The sequence below is a fragment of the Budorcas taxicolor genome, chromosome 18, assembly GCF_023091745.1.
Source record: "Budorcas taxicolor isolate Tak-1 chromosome 18, Takin1.1, whole genome shotgun sequence".
In the NCBI taxonomy this organism is placed as follows: Eukaryota; Metazoa; Chordata; class Mammalia; order Artiodactyla; family Bovidae; genus Budorcas; species Budorcas taxicolor.
The window spans coordinates 12,615,368-12,630,604 of record NC_068927.1 but is presented as its reverse complement, the minus strand read 5'-3'; the positions used below and the strand labels follow the sequence as shown (position 1 = coordinate 12,630,604).

The window sequence follows — 15,237 nt, the reverse complement described above, 5'->3', positions numbered from 1 at the left end:
ACAGATTTTCTCCTAAAGCCTCCAGAAAGAAGACAGCCTTGCCTACAATTTGTCTTCAGCCCAGTGAATCTTCTGACCTACAGAACTGCAAAATAATAGTAAAGCAGTAAATTTGTGGCCACTTGTTACAGCAGCAACAGGAAATTAACACAGAGGAATAATACAATCTACTTTGCAAGCATGTTGCCAGGAGGAAACTAATGTATCTAGCTCATGGAATATGGTGCCTAGCACTTTTTAACTACCAATCAATTAGTGATAAGGGACTTTTTATTATATCCCAGGGAAGGTATAAGTTTTCTCCAAGGAGGTAACATTTGAGCTAAGCCTTGATAGCTATGTCTTGAGAGGGGCCCCATATTTTCCTATCTAAACCAATGGCTACATGGTCTGACAAGCAGGAGTTAATTCTTGGGTCCAAGGGGTTAGACTAATTCAGTTAGACCTATCCTACCTAGAAAATTCTTTTCTGGAGCTCTGATAGTATAGAAGAGTACCGGTAGCTGTGTGACCTTGGGCAAGTACCTACCTCTCTAGACCTCAGTTTTCTCCTCTGTAAAACAGGACAGATGATACCTTTCAGGAATGTAGTGGAAATGAATACAATAACAAGAAAACATATGTAAATTGCTTAACAAGATGTTCAGCATAGAGTAAGAACTCAATAAATGATGGAAATTATCATTATCCAGACTTTTTGGAAAGGGAGATAATGTTAGCAAGGGCTCAGTGCATTTGACAGGATGTTATTGCCAATAATAAAATTCAAGCTTTCTAAGAAAAATTGGAATTTGGGGAGAGATATCCACCGTTGTGAGCTGAGCAGCTTCCCGACATTTAAAGACTTTTCTGACGAGATTAATGGTGATAGTAACAAATGAGGGTTGTCGCTTTTTTTTTTTTAATACTAATGGAACATTTCAACATTTGAAAGGTGTGCATAACTCACCGAATCAGTGTTTTCCAAATGACCCATGTAGGATGTTATAAAACCACGCATGAATAAAAGATCCATTCAAAGTACTAAGAAAGACCAGTGGGTTTTAATCTAACAGAGTCTGAAAAGTTCATTGAGATGATTTCACATTCCACTTTGCAGTTTTCCTTTAAGAAATTTGCTTTTCACAAGCAACAAATAAAAATATATGCAATTACTGAAAAAGGCCCTTCCTAATTTTTTTCTTAAAAAAAAAAAAGGGCCATTCCTTTTTGAGAACTATACTTTTTAGGAAAATACTCCTCTCTGCCTTCCCAGCTGCATGCCCTGTGTGAGGCTGGATTTTCTTCACACTTCAATTCAAAGCGACATATCACAACTAACTAAAGTCACAGGCAGGTATGAGAATGCAGCTGCAAGATACAAAACAATGTTACTCTTCCCAACACCACTCTGTTGTTGTCGTTTTGAAAAGTTATATTTCCTTAAAAATATTTTATTTTTTACACTGATACACAATGAATTTATGAGAAATAAATTGTCATACATTTTTATAAATATTTTGGTTTTCATTCCTAACTGGTAAATGGCAATAAGATAGAATTCACAAAAACAAAAGTTTTGGGGATCAGCAATAATTTTGTAAAATGAAGAGAAATCTGAGGACTTCCCTGATGGCACAGAGGATAAGAATCTGACTGCCAATTCAAGGGGACAACAGGTTCAATCCTGGGTTTGGGAAGATTCTACATGATCCAGAGCAAACTAAGCCCAGGAATCATAGTATCCAGCCTCTGCTCTAGAGCCCGTGAGCCACAGATGCTGAGCCCACGTGCTGCAACTACTGAAGCCCAATTACCTAGAGCCTGTGCTCCACAACAAGAGAAGTCACCACGATAAGAAGGCTTCACACCGCAACAAAGAGTAGCCCCTGCTCACTGCAACTAGAGAAAGCCCTCGAAAAACAGTGACGAACCAATGCAGCAAAAAAAAAAAACAACAAACAATAAGAGTTTTGAGAAGGACAACTCGGCACCAGGCAAGTCTCCCACTTCACTTTTCACGTGCCCCTCTGCCTGCCTGGAACTTCCTTTCCCCTTACTCCCTCAGATCTCTGGTTCTGATGGCCACCAGCCCCCAAAGGACTTTTCTGAAAGGACCTCTTCTCTGCCCAACCACGGTCTCTCCTGTTCTTTGTTTTTCCCCTCCACAGCACTTCTCACTAAGTGACAGTGGGCAGAATATTTATTTCAGGTGTGGATTATCCATCTCCTCCACTAGACTCTAAGCTCCAGGAAGCTTACCTTTATTCCCTGGTATTTTTACACACCTGTAACCCTTCCAGATGTTTGACAACCTTGCAATATATATTTTTTGAATAAATGAATGAATGAACAAGTGACCATTTTTAATTCTCACGAAGCCCAATGAAGTGAAGGTTATTGGTTTCCCCATTTGGGGGCCGAGGAAGCTGAAAGAGGGGCTTCCCTGATAGCTCAGTTGTAAAGAATCCGCCTGCAATGCATGAGACCCCAGTTTGATTCCTGGGTCAGGAAGATCCACTGGAGAAGGGATAGGCCACCCAGTCCAGTATTGAAAGCTGAAAGAAGTCAAGCCACCACTTTGTTTTTTAAAGCAGTTTCATGAGATAGAACTATAGTTTTGTTTTTTAAGGGTGATTTATTTATGGCTGCACTGGGTCTTCCCTTGCTACAGGCAGACTTTCTCTAGTAGTGGCAAGGGGGGCTATTCTGCGTTTCAGGGAAAGGGCTCTCCAGCCTTCAGGCTTAGCAGTTGTCACATGTGCTTAGTTGCTCCATGGCATATGAGATCTTCCTGGACCAGGGATCAAACCCATGTCTCTTCATTTGCAGGCAGATTCTTAACCACTGGACCACCAGGGAAGCCCAAACCACCACTTCTTTTTTTTTTTTTCAAATCACCACTTCTAAGTGGGGTGGATTTTGATGAAAAAAAAAAATAGGTTTGCCAAACGCCTGCTTGGGATCTGATTTGGAAATTGAGTCAAACCATAAAAAGACATTCACATTTTTTCTTTTTTTTGGTCCCACCATGTGGCACACAGAACTTCCCTGACCAGGGATTGAATCTGTGCCCCTTGCAGCAGAAGTATGGAATGTTGACCACTAGACCACCAGGAAAATCCTTTTTTTCCCTCTCTCTCTTTTTAAAAATTTTATTTTGTTGAAGTATAATTGATTTAAAATGTTGTGTTAATTTCTGCTGTACAGCAAAGGGATTCCGCTATACATATAGCTGAGTCTTTTTTCATATTCTTTCCCACTGTGGTTGATTCGGGATGCTGGATATAGCTCCCTGTGCTCTATACTGGGGCCTCGTTATTTATCGATTCTCTGTACACCAGCTTGTGTCTCCTAACCCCAAGCCTCCAGTTGCCCCTCCCCCACCCCGCCCCCACAACTGCAAGTCTGTTCTCTATGTCTGAGGGTCTGTTTCTGTTTCGTAGATAAGGTGATTTGTGTCATATTTTAGATTCCACATAAAAGCGATATTATATAATGTTTGTTTCCCTTTCTAACTTCCCTTAGTGTGATCATCTCTAGGTCCATCCATGTTGCTGGAAATGGCATTATTTCACACAAAAAGACATTGTTGAGACAATCTAGTAGTGTGGGTAAGACCTGGAGACCAGGGAATTAACTGCCAACAAATGTATTGGGTGTGCTAGTGAAATTGGGGCTGTTCTAGAAAATCCCACATCCTGTTTCAAGGGATGTTGCTGAGATATGGGCTTCCCTGGTGGCTCAGATGGTAAAGAATCTGCCTACACTGCAGGAGACCTGAGTTTGATCCCTGAGTCAGGAAAATAGCCTGGAGAAAGGAATGGCTACCCATTCCAGCACTCTTGCCGGGAGAATTCCATGGACAGAGGAGCCTGGCGGGCTACAGTCCACGGGGTCACAAAGACTTGGACACTACTGATCGACTAACACGTGCTGAAATATATCCAGGTGAAATGACAGGATGTATAGGGTTTGCTTGAAAAACGTTTAAGGCAAAAAAAAAAAAACAACAGGGAGGACAAAGGAGTAAGTGAAGCAAACAAGATGAAATCTTGAGAACCATTGAATCTAAGATATGGGAGTATCTGGTTAGGTCCTCTGAGAAGCAAGAGGGAAAGTGGGAAGGGGCTGGGGGCAGCGGGGAGAGAGTTGGACAGGTGTCTGGCAGGGCTGTCCCCTGGGCAGGAGTGGGGATGGGGAAGGGCTGGGTAAAAGCCCTTGAGCCAAATTTGTGCATCCGAGTAATCTCATTCTCCTGTTCCAGGCAAGGAAAGAACCTGCCTAGTGGCTGTATGAGTTTCCTAAGGCTGCTGTGACAAGCAGATGTTCTGAGGGAGCATCTATTTCAGGCCTCTCTGCAGCTTCTGGTGCTGCCGCGGATCCTCGGCCTAGCGCTTCAGCAGTCCAGTCTCTGCCTGCGTTGTCACGTGGCCTTCTTCCCTCTGTGTCATTTAATAAAATCAGCTCTGGGGGTTTTTCACCCTAGAACAGAATGGAGCCTCAGGTTGTCCCCCTGGAGCTCCCCTAATCATGGCTTGCTCTGCAGGGCATGTTATCTCAAGTATGTTTAATCTTTAAACATTAACATCAGATTCAGCCCAGCAACCTGCCTGAGGAAGGAAGGGAGCAGATGGACCAGGAAATGCAGGTTGCTGCCTCTCATATCAGCTCCTCAAAGGGCGTGTTCATGCGTTTACTTCTTCTCCTTTTGCCCTTTTCTTCTGAGTGGCAGAACTCATGTAGTTGAAGTCTCTTCTGGAGCAGAAAACCCACACAATGTATTTCCTCTCTCCTCTGTCGTACTTATTTCCTCATCTCTGCCCTACCCAGGGTTGGGCACTGTCTCCAGACCACAGAACAGGTGCTGCTATCTTAAAGGACCTTGGCCAGGGGGAAAGTGCTCAAGAAGAGGAGTAAGCCAAGGTAAGAAGTACCAAGGGTCTGGATTGACTCTGAATCTCTGAAGGAATCATTGATTTTCTATAACTCAGTTCTCATATAGGAGGAAAGTCCAATGTGTCCTGCCAGCCTCACAGGATAGATACTGAAATGGACTGGCATGATGAAAGGAAGCTTATATCATGTAGACTAATCCATTAGCTGCCGTGCGTTCATGTTACCACTGAGTTAGAGTGGTGACATCACTATTTCATACCCTTTCATGTTTCTTGATCCAGTCACCCCTACCAACCTTTCCCGTTCATCCAAGAAATTCTTATTTTTCATTGATATTCATCTAACACTTTTTTTTTTTTTCTGCAAAACAGACAGCTGGTGCTGGAGGAGAGATAGGATAGCTTTCTTTCAGTCTTCTTTAGCCTAGAAAAATAAGTATCCTTTCTACTGTCAAGTGAAGATTGATTACTGTAATGCAAGAGTTTTGGGGGGACTTGCCTGGTAGTCCAGTGGCTAAGACTCTGCACTTCCAATGCAGGGGACCTGGGTTCGATCCCTGGTCAGGGAACTTAGATCCCACATGCCTCAACTAAAAGTTTGCATGCCAAGTCTAAAGATTAAGCATGTCACAAATATATATTTTTAATACCTTTGTTTAGCCCATAGGAAACATCCTGATCAGGCCCACCTGTGAATGATTGCAGGAAGAAATTAACACACCCCTCCAGAGGCAGCCCAGACCCAGGAAGTGTCTGACTTCATTCCCTCCCCTTTTAGTGTAAAAGAAGCCTGAATTCTAACTCAGGCAAAATGGTTCTTTGGTGCACAAGTGGGCCCACCTTCTTCTTGGTTTGCCATCTTTCCAAGTAAAGTTGCTATTCTTTGTCCCCAAAACTCATCTCTTCGTTACTGACCTGTCCTGTGGTAAGCAGTATGAGCTTAGACTCAGCAACACCAAGATAGGTCAGAGCCCAGTGAGAAAGACAGCCTTGTAATGCAGCCACACACGGCACACCAAGGTTCTAATGGGTGGGCAGCTTGTGGTCATATGAGAATCCTCGCTTTAGAAGAAGCCGAACAGGAACTATAACCAACATCCTATAATAGCGTGCGTGCTCACTCGCATGCTCAGTCATGTCTGACTCTTTGCAGCCCCATGGACTGTAATCTGCCAGGCTCCTCTGTCCACGAGGTTATTCCAGGCAAGAATACTGGAGTGGGTTGCCATTTCCTGCTCCAGGGGATCTCCCCAACCCAGAGACTGAACTCTCATCTCCTGCATCTCCTGCATTGGCAGGTGGATTCTTTACCACTGAGTCACCCGGGAAGCTCATCCTACAATAAACCATAATACAAAAAAATATAAAAAAGAATGTGTACGTATGTATAACTGAACACGTTGTTGTACACCTGAAACTAACACAATATTGTAAATCAACTACACGTCAATTAAAAAAAAAGCAGATTTCAGCAGAGATAAAAGGTGGAGAGATAGAGAGACAGAGACAAAGACAGGGGTAAGAGACAGTTGACAACGTTTCTTGAGCCCCTGGATACAGCAGCTTGAAACTCCAGACAACTCAGGTTTCCACATGAACTGAGTCCCCCAGAGACACTTTGTGAGCTCCTGGATACAGCCATGCCTGAAGCTAGAGAAAGCTCATAGCCTTCCCAATTAAGCCATCCTGAACAGGATGCTACAGAGGAGCTAGTTAACAGGGGAAATAATGAAAAGACATTGATGTGATGGAACCTGTTAGCTGATGTCACAGGTAAGAGAGGCAATGTAATCCTAATGCCATATGGATTTCTGATTTGTTTTAAGGGGTAGAGGAAACAGTTTAAGATGAGGTGTTTAACTATAATTAGAACTGAAATGGAGTAGGACCCAGTGGCGCCCTCCATGGTACACATCCTTTCTGTATCACTTCTTATTTGTAAGAAATAGGCTTCATTCAGCCCTCTTGACATTCCCTGAGTTCCAAAGGGCAGATTTAGATAGTTGCCTATCCGGGAAAGGAAAGAAAGTGCGTTGCCAGGCTCCTCTGTTCATGGAATTCTCCAGGCAAGAATGCTGGAATGGGTAGCCATTCCCTTCTCCAGGAAATCTTCCTGATGCCGGGATTGAACCTGGGTCTCCTGCATTATAGGCAAATTATTTACCATCTGAGCCACCAGGGAAGCCCAGGGGATGCAGAAACAAGCAAGGAGCAGGCAAGAAGCAGTAGTGTAGACTTGGGGTAGGGTCCTGGTTCCCCCTCAAACAATATCTCTGGGTTTTTCTGCAGAAACTAAGGCCCCCACCCAGGTGGATAACTTCAGGCTGGACACAAGATTCCTGGAGCATCACCCTGTTACCTCACTACCAACCAATCAGAAGAAAGTCACGACTCCTGCAACCCTCACCTAAATTTTGCCTATGAGAATTCTCCTAACAACCATCAGTGAGTCCGGATTTCTCTGAGCATGAGCCACCTATTCTCTTTGCTTGGCCCTACAATTCATCTTTCTCTGCTTCAAACTCTGACATTCTGGTTTGTTTGACCTCACTGTGTGGGGCACGCAAACTTGCCTTCGGTAATAGAATCCCTCTGGTTGCTTGGTCTGGTGAGAGAGAGAAACACAAACCAAAGGATTCACAGTCCTCGTTCAGAGGCACAGTGCCTCATCTTTTTCTTTATTTCCATCAACAGGGCTTTGTGAAGAACACACCCGTACTGACTAGGCCACATGCTGGCTCACATTGCTCTACTTCTGAGTTGAATGCTCCAAGGCTTAAATTTCAGTTCTGCCCCCGCCCTCAACAAGAGATTTAGTTTTTCTGTCTCTGTTTCTTCATCTCGAATCATGTTTTATGAGATGCATCTCCATCAAGGCCGTGAAGACACATCAAAGCCCAAGGGCTCTGCATGATGCCTGGTCCATGATAAGCGCTTTATAAGGGGTGGAAATTACCATGATCATTCTGGGTTCTCCAAACAGACAAACATTTTTTGACTAACTGGCTTGTGACATGGATTGTTTCTTTCCAATTTAAGATGCTTTCTTTTCACAGAAGTTTAAAAAAATAATAAAAGGGTAATTACCATTGGGTAGGTAATTACTATGCTGTGCTTGCTCTATGATTAAATAAAAGTGTTTGGCATATAAGTTAGTGTTGCCACTATTAGCAGTATTGATATATTAGTTATACAATAATTTTTTAATTTATCAGCATATGCAGGTTCTGGGGAGGGCAGCCTCCCAGGAAAGAAGAGGGGCACCTGACCACATTGCCCCCACTGCAGGCGGTCCAGGGACTGGGACTCTGAACTTCCACTGCAGGGGTAAGGGTTTAATCCCTGGTCGGGGAACTAAGACCTCCCACATGCTATGCCATGCAGACAAAAAAGAAAAGAAAAAAAATGCTGCTTTTCCAAAACCACTGCCGTTTTACTGGTGGTAGCAAAGCAAGTTTGATAAAGAGTAAAGAAAGCTTTGTATGCAGAGCCCTGGCCACCTGCAGGCTTGAATATATTTTATATTAAGATTTTTTTAAAAGGGGAAAGGGTAGACAGTACACACAGGACCCTAGGCTGAACTCGTTCAGAATTTGGCTCATGTAGTCAGTTCCCTGAGCCTGTTTTCTTGGGGCTGTTATGTTAGCCTTCTCTAGAGAACGGAACGAATAGAAAGTGTGTGTAGAGAGAGATATAGATATAGAGAGACATTTATCTTAAGAAATTGGCTCATGCAATTACAGAGGCTGGCAAGCCCCAAATCCGCAGGGTTGGCTGGCAGGCTGGATACCCTGAGAAGAGCCAGTGTTGCAGTTCAGGTTTGAAGGCTGTCTGCTGGCAAAATTCCCTCTTGCTCTGGGGAGGTTGGTCTCTGTGCTAGTTGGGCCTTCACCTCATTCAAGGCCCACCCACAGGATGAAGAGCCTCTTGCTATACCCAAAGTTCACTGATTTAAGTGTTCACGTCATCCAAATAACACTTTCACAGAAACACTCAGAGTAATGTTTGACTAAATATCTGGGCACTGTTACCCAGCCAAGTTGACATATATAATTAACCATCACACAGGCATTAACCAGACCAAGATTCCAGATATACAAAACTGAGAGCCAGACCTTAAAACATAGTAACCACATCATGCCACTGTCCTCCGTGAGGAATCCTATGGAGGATTCTTTGACATCTCTGTGACATCTTTCCAAATGGGTGATGGGAATATCACCAAATCTTTGTCAGAGTTGATGAGACACAGAAATCTTTTAGCTTCCTGTTTCCTAAAAGGTGTTATGATGACATAAAATCTCTACAGTTACTTTTGTTTACTTTAACAATTTTTATTAATTTTGTCTGTTCTGGGACTTTTTGCTGCATGCGCTCTTCTCTAGTTGCGGTGAGTAGGGGCTGTTCTCCTTCGGGGTGCAAGCGCTTCTCATTTGTGATGGCTTCTCTTGTTGCAGAGCGCAGGCTCTAGGGTGTGTGGGGTTCAAAGCTTGCGGCTCCCGGGCTCTAGAGCACACCTCAATAGTTACGGTACTTGGGCTTCGTTGCGCCAAGGCATCTGGGATCTTCCCAGATTAGGGATTGAATCCATGTCTTCTACACTGGCAGGTGGATTCTTTACCCCTGAGTCACCAGGGAAGCCCTCTATAGTTATTTGCAAGGAGGGGGGGGGGTGGCCCAGGCACAAACAATCTTGAGAAACCGTGGGTTAACCAAAGCTGTGTTAGTTACTCAGTTCAGTCAGTCGCTCAGTCATGTCCAACTCTTTGCGACCCCATGAATCGCAGCACACCAGGCCTCATTGTCCATCACCAACTCCCAGAGTTCACTCAGACTTGCGTCCATCGAGTCAGTGATGCCATACAGCCATCTCATCCTCGGTCGTCCCCTTCTTCTCTTGCCCCCAATCCTTCCCACCATCAAAGTCTTTTCCAATGAGTCAACTCTTCGCATGAGGTGGCCAAAGTACTGGAGTTTCAGCTTTAGCATCATTCCTTCCAAAGAAATCCCAGGGTTGATCTCCTTCAGAATGGACTGATTGGATCTCCTTGCAGTCCAAGGGACTCTCGAGAGTCTTCTCCAACACCACAGTTCAAAAGCATCAATTCTTCGGCGCTCAGCCTTCTTCGCAGTCCAACTCTCACATCCATACATGACCACTGGAAAAACCATAGCCTTGACTAGACGGACCTTAGTTGGCAAAGTAATGTCTCTGCTTTTGAATATACTATCTAGGTTGGTCATAACTTTTCTTCCAAGGAGCAAGCATCTTTTAATTTCATGGCTGCAGTCACCATCTGCAGTGATTTTGGAGCCCCCAAAAATAAAGTCTGACACTGTTTCTACTGTTTCCCCATCTATTTCCCATGAAGTGATGGGACCAGATGCCATGATCTTCGTTTTCTGAATGTTGAGCTTTAAGCCGACTTTTTCACTCTCCTCTTTCACTTTCGTCAAGAGGTTTTTTTAGTTCCTCTTCACTTTCTGCCATAAGGGTGGTGTCATCTGCATATCTACGTCCAACCGTTGGCGACCCCATGGACCATAGCCTGCCGGGCTCCTCTGTCCATGGGATTCTCCAGGCAAGGATACTGGAATGGGTTACCATGCTCTTCTCCAGGGGATCTTCCTGACTCAGGGATGGAACCTGGGTCTCCTGTATTGCAGGCAGACTCTTTACCATCTGAGCCACCAGGGAAGGGTCCTAACCAAAGTTAGGTAGGTGTCTTTAATGGGACTTTCAGAGGCTTTAATATACAAATGTAGCCTGCTGTGAGTCTCCAAGAGGAAGATCTCACTTCAGAGTTCCCTGAACATTTCCTGACCAGAGCTCCTCTGGGGCAGCCGCATAGGAGATAAGGGTGAGGCAGGTCACGCTCTCAGGGACAGCTCATCCACAGTATAAGGAACTGAGACTTAAGAGATAAAATCTCTTGTCCAGGTGGTGTGTTTCAGAGTGAAAGCAAAAAACCACACTCCTGAAGCACAGCCCTGCGCTCCGTCCATGTGGCCGAGGTGAGATCCAGTCCCTGTTCTAAAAGCAGGAGACACCAAGCACAGCCTTGTCTGAGGCTAATTAGTTAGGAAGATCAGACTGGAATCCTGGTCTCTTGAATTTCAGTCTGGAACAAAAAAAGAACAACAAAAAAAAGAAAGCCCGCAGCATTGAGGCACTTAGAACTGCAGACAAGAGTGATATTTTTAGTGCCTTTAGGTGACCCCTGGGAAGATGAATCACTGCTATGGCACGCCTGGTCAAAAGATTCCACTTAAGCCAAGCATGAAGTCCCAGCGCCAGCGGATGCTGGAGATGATTCAAAGGGTCGGGTCACACCCTGGGACTTCCTGCCTCCCATCAACAGGAAGTGCACAGACGAGGATCACTTTCCCTGGGAAGCAGCAGGTATGTGGCCCTGCAGAGGTTTGCTCGGAGACCTCGCCAGACTTCTCAAGCCTAAGTCTTTGGCTACCCCTGTGCTGAGTTGGACTCTAACCAGAGGGACGCCCCATAGTTCAGGTTTGGTCAGTGCAAACCGGGCACAACTGTTGGAGATCTCGCAGACTCGTGGCTCAGGAAAGCCTGCAGGGGCAGAAAGGAGACAAAACCGTCTAGAGAGCAGTGATCCTCAGTCGAGCTTGCCTTAGACTCCCTAAGTAAGTGTTAGTTGCTCAGTCGCGCCTGACTCTTTGCAACCCCATGGACTGCGGCCCACCAGGATCCTCCGTCCACGAGATTTTCCAGGCGAGGATATTGGAGTGGGTTGCCATTTCCTTCTCCCAGGGGATCTTCCCAACCCAGGGATCGAACCCGGGTCTCCTGCACTACAGGCAGATTCTTCTTTACTGACTGAGCTACAAGGAAGCCCCTTAGACTTCCTAGGAGGGTTCATGAAAACACACATTGCTGGGCTCCACCCCAGGAGTGGCTGAGTCAGTGGATCTGGGGTGGGGCCTGAGAATCTGCGTTCCCAAGTTTCCTGGGATGCAGATGCTGCTGATCCAAGAACCACTATTTGAGGACTGCTGCTCTAGAGCGCCCTCTGAAGGATACCCCGAGGTCTGCACACAGAATTGCTCCCTTGGCAGGCCTGAAATCAAGGCTACTTTTTTTTTTTAATGCTACCCTTTAAAAAAAAATTCTTTTAAAAAGAATGCTTACCCTTTAAAGGGGCTTCCCTGGTGGCTCAGAGGTTAAAGCATCTGCCTGGAATGCGGGAGACCCGGGTTCGATCCCTGGGTCAGGAAGATTCCCTGGAGAAGGAAATCGCAATCCACTCCAGTACTCTTGCCTGGAGAATTCCATAGAGGGAGGAGCCTGGTAGGCTACAGTCCATGGGGTCGCAAAGAGTCGGACGCGACTGAGCGACTTCACTTACCCTTTTAAAAATATTATTTATTTATTTCTTGCTGCACTGGGTCTTCGCTGCTGCACAGGTTTTCTCTAGTTCCATGGAGTTAGTCTCAGATGTGGTGCTCCACCTCCTCATTGTAGAACTCAGGCTCTAGGGCTTGCAGGCTCAGTAGTTGTGGCACACGGGCTTAGTGGCCCTGTGGCATGTGGAATCCTCCCAGATCAGAGACAAAAACCGTGTCTCCTGCACTGGGAGCTCGGAGACTTAACCACTGGACTACCAGGGAAGTCCTATTCTTACTTTTTTAGAACCCCAATTTTAGAACCCAAGGACGGGGGTTTCTAGTCTGAATCTCAACCTGTAGTTATCTGGAAGACCAATACAGAAAACTCAGAGAATGGAGTGAATTACTTACTATTTTCATTTTTTAATTAAAATATTTATTTATTTATTTGGCTATGCTGGGTCTTTGTTGCAGCATGTCAACTCTTAGTTGAAGCATGCAAACTTCTTAGTTGCAGCTTGTGGGATGTAGCTCCCTGACCAGGGATCGAACCTGCATTAGGAGCTCAGAGTCTTAGCCACTGGATTGCCAGAAAAGTCTCTGGGGTAAAGTATTGCTTTGATATTTTAAACAAATGTGCTGAGATATAATTCATACATCATACAATTCAATGACTTTTCATACGGTCACGGACATGTGGAACCACAAACACTGTCAATTTCAGGGCATCTTCATCGCCACAGAAGAAACCCATATCCTTTAACTCCTGCACCCCTGTCTCCTCTCATCACACCCCTCCCCTAGCCCTAAGCGAACACTAACCCACTTTCTGTCTCTGAGTTTGCCTGTTTGACCACTGCCTGTAAACGGATCACACGATGTGGTGTCCTTTGTGCCTGGCTTCTCCAGCTCAGCATAGCATTTTCAAGGTTTCATCCATGCTGTCACCAGTGTCGTGCTTCATTCCTGTTCGTGGTTGAGTAATATTCCATTATCTGGTATTTGCATCCCAGCAGTGCCTTCTGGGGGCATAACATCCCATGCAGGGAATGTACATGGTGGCCATTTTCAAGCAGTTGAAAGAGCTGGGTGTGAGCTGGCCAACTTAGGTTAAAATAGAGCTCCAGGAGTGGCAGGTGCCTCTGGGGTCCAACATGGACCCTCTGCCCTCCTCTGATTCTGCTTCAGGGCTGGCCGCACGCTGACAGGATGCCCCTGCGTCACACATGGTGCTTCTTTCTGCCCCAGGGAAGGAGGGTGGGAGCTCTCTGAACAGCTGGCTCTGTGAACAGGGCAGCCCTGGATGGACGTCACCAGGGCCTCTGGGAGCACTCACCCTCCTTCCTTGGGCAGATGTGTGACGACACACGGGCTGCTGTGGGACTTTCCAATTCATTGATGCCCCTTGAAAAAGGTGCCATCTGTCACCCCTCAACCTCCAACCTAGGGCATCTTTGCTTTTGCCCCCATGTAGGATCTTAATTCCCCGACCAGGGATCAAACCCATGACCCCTGCACGGGGAGTTCAGAGTCTTGACCATGGGACTACCAGGGGAGTCCACGGGGGCCACTTGTGATGCCCTCAAGGAGCAGGATATGGCAGCCATGTGGCTGTTGCTAGTCACACCTGGGGCACTTGCTCTGGCAGACTTTGGCTTCCATATAAGAAACTTGGTAAAGAAAGACCTGGAGACAGAGAAGGCAGATTCTTGGGGGCTCAGATAGTAAAGAATCTGCCTGCAATGCAGGAGATACGGGTTCGATCCCTGGGTTGGGAAGATCCTGTGAAGAAGGAAATGGCAACCCATTCCAGGATTCTTGCCTGGTGAATTTCATGGACAGAGGAGCCTGGTGGGCTACAGTCCACGGGGTTGCAAAGAGTCTGCCAAGACTGAGCGACTAACCCTACTGCTTTGGGGGAGAGAGAGAGACCAGTGGGATGGGTGGAGCAGAGCAGAAGGAAAAAAATGAGTGGGGAGGGGCCCCAGCTGTCTCAGGCCCTGACATGTAGTGAGTCTCGGGGAGCTCCTATCTGGCTGTGACTGAGACCCAGGAGAGTGCTATTTCCATCAGCCCAGTCAACCCTCAGATTCGTCACCAAAAGTAACTGCTATGGCTTTAAGCCACAGCTTGGGGTGACTCACTACTCAGCCATAGTTAAAGCACCCTGTGAGCAGCTTTTCCTCCTTCCTGGTCTCGCTGGGCTTCCTGGGCCATGAGACCAGCTCCCAAGGTCGGCCACCTGCCTCCAAGTCCTTGTCTAAGGTTCTCTTTCCGTTCAAGAGGACCCAAACGGATGTGGACCTTCTGGCAGGTGAGGTAGTTCAATGTGGGTAATATAATTAGTCCGAGCTTTGGGTGCTTCATTTGGAAAATGGGAGGCGTCTCATTTCTAACCTAAGATTCTTCTGGAAGTTAAAGAATCCAGGAGAATTTACCATCTGTTAGTTGGTATTCCATCTGGGGCAGCTCAGTGGCTCAGAGGCAAATCTGAGGCAGGTTCTTCCCACCATTCTCCCAAAGCTGAATTACCAAAGGCTCAAGGAGGCAACCACGGTGTTGGCTTGGCTGCTTGCTGGTGGAGGCTTTGAAACCCCTGCAGGGCATCAGAGCTATCTGCCTCTTCTTGGGCCCTCAAGGCGGTAAAGCAACTGTGTTCTTACAGAAATGCTACTGTATCTTTCTGATAAAGATAACCCATTGCTTGTTTTTCTTTTCTAATCAGATTATCCCAACTGACACAAATTTAAGCAAATAGTTTCATTTCAGGTCACAGGACTTAGGGCTGTCATCAAGAAACTGAATGAAACTTCTGGTAAAATACAGTAATTAGGAGCATAGTGAGAGCTGACTGGGAATGCCCTTGCCTCCCATGACACCGAAAGGCAGTCTGGTTAATTTCCAAATTATATTTGGGCTCAACATGCAAAGGGGCTCTTTTTCATTTGGGCAGAGAAAATAGGACTGACGATTACAACAATAACCACACAAGACTAGGGCTTTA

At 45.9% G+C, this 15,237-nt stretch overlaps 1 non-coding gene across 1 annotated transcript; it reads left to right on the top strand.

Annotated features, from left to right (window-relative positions):
* Positions 1-5,373: 5,373 nt before the first annotated feature.
* TRNAG-UCC (transfer RNA glycine (anticodon UCC)) lies at positions 5,374-5,446 on the top strand. The gene has a single exon. It is a non-coding gene; the product is annotated as a tRNA-Gly (tRNA).
* The last annotated feature ends 9,791 nt before the right edge of the window (positions 5,447-15,237 follow it).